The sequence below is a fragment of the Medicago truncatula genome, chromosome 4 (assembly GCF_003473485.1).
Source record: "Medicago truncatula cultivar Jemalong A17 chromosome 4, MtrunA17r5.0-ANR, whole genome shotgun sequence".
Lineage (NCBI taxonomy): Eukaryota > Viridiplantae > Streptophyta > Magnoliopsida > Fabales > Fabaceae > Medicago > Medicago truncatula.
The window spans coordinates 23,742,919-23,747,665 of NC_053045.1; positions in this window are offsets into that span (position 1 = coordinate 23,742,919).

The following is a 4,747-nucleotide window of genomic DNA, read 5'->3' on the forward strand; positions in this document are numbered from 1 at the left end:
TTTATTTGATCAGAAAGAATTGAATATGAGGCAGAGAAGATGGCTTGAGCTGTTGAAGGATTATGATTTTGGTTTGAATTACCATCCGGGTAAAGCTAATGTGGTTGCAGATGCTTTGAGCAGGAAGACGTTGCACATGTCTGCTATGATGGTAAAAGAATTTGAATTGCTTGAACAGTTTAGAGACTTGAGTCTTGTCTGTGAGTTGTCACCTCAGAGTGTACGGTTGGGTATGTTGAAGATTAACAGTGATTTCTTGAACAATATCAGAGAAGCACATCAAGTGGATGTCAAGTTTATCGATTTGATGGTTGTTGGTAATGAAATTGAAGATAGTGACTTCAAGGTTGATGATCAGGGTGTGTTGAGGTTCAGAGGAAGAATTTGTATTCCTGATAATGATGAGTTGAAAAAGTTGATTCTGGAAGAAAGTCACAAGAGTAGCTTAAGTATTCATCCGGGAGCTACAAAAATGTATCATGATTTGAAGAAGTTGTTTTGGTGGTCTGGGTTGAAACGTGATGTTGCTCAGTTTGTCTATGCATGTTTGACTTGTCAGAAGTCTAAGGTTGAGCATCAAAAGCCTGCAGGGTTGTTCACACCGTTAGATGTGCCAGAGTGGAAGTGGGACAGCATTTCCGTTGATTTTGTGACGAGTTTACCGAACACTCCGAGAGGGCATGATGCCATTTGGGTTGTTGTCGATAGGTTGACGAAGTCGGAACACTTTATTCTGATCAATATTAGTTATCCGGTAGCTCAGTTGGCGGAGATTTATATTCATAATATTGTGAAGTTGCATGGAGTTCCGTCGAGTATTGTGTCGGATAGGGATCCGAGGTTCACTTCTAGATTTTGGAAGAGTTTGCAAGATGTCTTGGGTTCGAAGTTGAGGTTGAGTTCGGCTTATCATCCGTAAACAGATGGTCAGTCGGAGAGGACGATCCAATCATTAGAGGATTTGCTGAGAGTGTGTGTACTTGAGCAAGGTGGAGCTTGGGATAGTCATTTACCGTTGATAGAGTTCACGTACAACAACAGTTACCATTCGAGTATTGGTATGGCACCGTTCGAAGCTTTGTATGGTCGGAGGTGCAGGACTCCTTTATGTTGGTTTGAGTCAGGAGAAAGTGTGGTGTTGGGACCGGATTTGGTTCATCAGACTACGGAGAAAGTCAAGATGATAAGAGAAAAGATGAAAGTGTCGCAGAGTCGACAGAAGAGTTACCATGACAAGCGTAGGAAGGCCCTTGAGTTTCAAGAGGGAGATCATGTGTTTCTGAGAGTTACTCCTATGACGGGTGTAGGAAGTGCATTGAAGTCTAAGAAGTTGACTCCAAAGTTCATTGGTCCGTATCAAATATCAGAGAGGGTTGGAACAGTGGCATATAGAGTGGGTTTGCCACCACATCTTTCGAATTTGCATGATGTGTTTCATGTGTCGCAACTTCGAAAGTATGTAGCGGATCCTTCGCATGTTATTCCGAGAGATGATGTGCAGGTTATAGACAACCTTACAGTTGAGACCTTAACGTTGAGAATCGAAGACCGTGAGGTGAAGAAGTTGAGAGGCAAGGATATACCTCTAGTGAAGTTAAGAGGGAGTTAAGTTAGGAGTTAGAAAAATAGAACCAAGAGTCAGAAACTGTTTTACGTAGAAACAAGAGCTTTTGGGAGAAAAATGGAGAAGAGCCAAGTAGAGCCAAGTGAGCCAGATTTTTGTGCAATTGTTCATCTGAATTAAGATAAGGGTGAGGCTAACTCTCAATGATCATAATATATAATTTCTGAAAATTGATTTAACATGAATTGTTCTTGAAATAGGAATTGAGAATTAGGGTTCTATTACTGTTGTTGAAGGGAAAAAGTGTAGGAATCATGTTAATTATGCTTAGAATCATGTTCAGATCGATTTTAGGATGATGTAACATTGTTGTAATCGGAATTGGGAATGATTAGGATTGTTGGAGAAATTTGAGAGAATTTGCAAGAGTGTTGGAATAAGCTGAATTGTTGCTGCTGATGCATGTTTTGTGTTCCTTTAGATGCCTTATTGTATAATGAACCGGTAAACATCTTCTGGAATACGTTTTGGGTGATCAGGGGATTAAAATTGGGTTTTGGAATGAAAAAGGGTTTGAAACCCGAGAGTTTTTGCACTGCCCAGATGAATGGTCGCTTAAGCGAACGACCCGTCGCTTAAGCGAGCATTCAAGCAAGCAACCTAGAATTCTATAAGCCAGTTTGCTTGAGCGAACCATGAGCGAACTCGTAAGCGAAAAATTAATTACTCTCTGCCAGAAGTTCGCTTGAGCGAACCGTGAGCGAACCCTTAGCGAGCAGAACACCAACTCTCTGTAAGCCGGTCGCTTAAGCGAGCCAGCCTTCGCTTAAGCGAAGAAGGTCTTAGTCAGCCACTTTTTAATTTTTGCTTCGTACACTAGGAAATCCTTTTGAGCATTCGATAATGTTTCTTTCAACTTGTATAATGTAACGCCCTCTTTGGATTATTTGATTTATTTAATTATTTAATTGAGTTGAAAATTTATTAAGAAGAGTTTAAAATATATTTATTTGATTATGTGATTTATTAAGTGGCTTATGTTGTTATTTAATAGATTAAGATTTGAAAATAGAAATAAGATTGAGTTGAGAGTTTGTTATGAGATTTTAGAGAGTTTTGGGGGAGAAAGAGAAATAAGATAAAATAGAAAAAAGGGTTATAAATAGGAGAAACCTAATTTAGAAAAAACATAACGTAGGAACAATTTTGGAGAAAATGGAGAAAAAGCCGAGAGGAGGGAGAAGACCTAGGAGTGCTGCGATTTTCATCTATAAGGTAAGGGTGGGACTAACATTCAATAATCTTAAGTCATCGATTCTGAAAATTGGATTTAACATGTTGTAGGTTTTAGCTTTTGAGAATTTGGGAATTAGGGTTAAAAGTGATTATTTGATGATTTTCTAAAATAATGTTTTGGGTCAAGTTTTATATAGTTTTGAGTCTCTTTTGATGTATATAAATGTTTAGACAAACTTTTGAGATCAAATTTGGGCATAGGGAAGTTAAAATTGGGATTTTGGGGTGAAAAGTGTGTTTTTTCCCGAGTTGCTCTCTGACAGCATGTCCTGTTTCATGTTCTTGCGTCTTTTTCACACGTTTCTGTTTTGAATTAGCCATTGGTGTAAACATGAAAGTTGTAGATAATTGTGTTAGCTTTCTAGTGGCGTTGGTTTGACTTGAAAATGAATTTTGGTTTATGAGTTAAGGTCAAATTACTGCACGTAGGTCACAGTAAATTTTTATGAATTTCAGCACAACTTTGTCCGAATATGAAATGAAAAACGGTATTGATTGGTACAGAATTGGTTTTAGGTGTAAACACGAAAGTTGTAGGTATAAATGTTAGCTTTCTAATTCCGTTGGTTTGACTTCAAAAGGATTTATAGAATTTGAGTTATGGTCAAATTACTAAACGTAGGTCACAGTGAATAATTGATTATGATTGATGAATTAGTATATGAATGTATATGTTGTGAATATGATATTGTCCATGATTGATGAAGTGTTATATGTATATATGATGTTTTAAGATGTTGATTATTATTTGATGTTGTTATATTGTGATATAATTGTATATGCATTACTTGAATTATATGTGAATAATTGAGACGTTGTTGACTTGTATTTGATATTATTATGTCATGCTGTTTTTGTATACTGTTGTGTTGCTGTTGTTATTTAACTAAGCTGCATGAGTCGGTCTAAGTTGATTAAGATGATGAAGTTCCAAATTATTGGATTATATAAGAGGTTGTCGATTTAAGATGTTAAGAGGTCGAGTCCATGCATTAGCATTTCATTGTTGGGGGCTTGATGCCCTGGAGCCTTTGCTCAATTAAGTTGAGGGCTTGATGCCCTGGGAGCCTTTTTACGCTCAAATAAAGTTGAGGGCTTGATGCCCTGGAGCCTATTTACGCTCAAAGATTGGTACCACATGCATGATTAGAAGATTAAGTTGCATAGTCAAGAGGTTAAGTTGTCAAGTTATCAAGTTGTCGAGTTGTTAAATCATGAAATTGTTTAAAGCTGTGATTCTTTATATGAACTATTAAAGAAGTGAATTATGATATATTATTATCTATGATGAATATTATGATGATTGCATGATGTTGTCTATGAGTTGTTAAATATGATTGATGATGTTTATGTTGTTAAATGTAATTGATGAATTATATGCTTAATATTATTATTTGTGAAATCTCATCCCTTCTGTTTGCCCACCATGGGTAACTAACAGGTAACCAAGAATTGTTGATGTTGTGTGAGCTTTCCTTCTCGTGTGTCTTAGGTGCTCTGATACGTAACGGGATGAGAACTTTGTTATTGCTTTTCTATTCCTTACGTATTGTTTTTGAAGATTTATGACTATGTTTTTAGATTGAATTTTTTTGAGACATTTATGAAGAGGCCTTCGTGCCAAAGACTGTTTTAGTTATTGAAATAAATTCCGCTGCGAAGTATTAAAGATCTTGTCTTTGAATTTTAAAGGATAAATAGTTATTTATTCAGTTTATGATTTTAAGAAAAGAATGTGACATTCCGTTTATGTTGAAAAACTCTGATTATTTATGCGAAATTTTTATGTTGGGAAAACGGGGTGTTACATATAACCTTTGTATATGCACTAAATCCTACTGAACTCGTTGGTAATCGAATTGGATTGAATCTTGTGAATTTGGATAT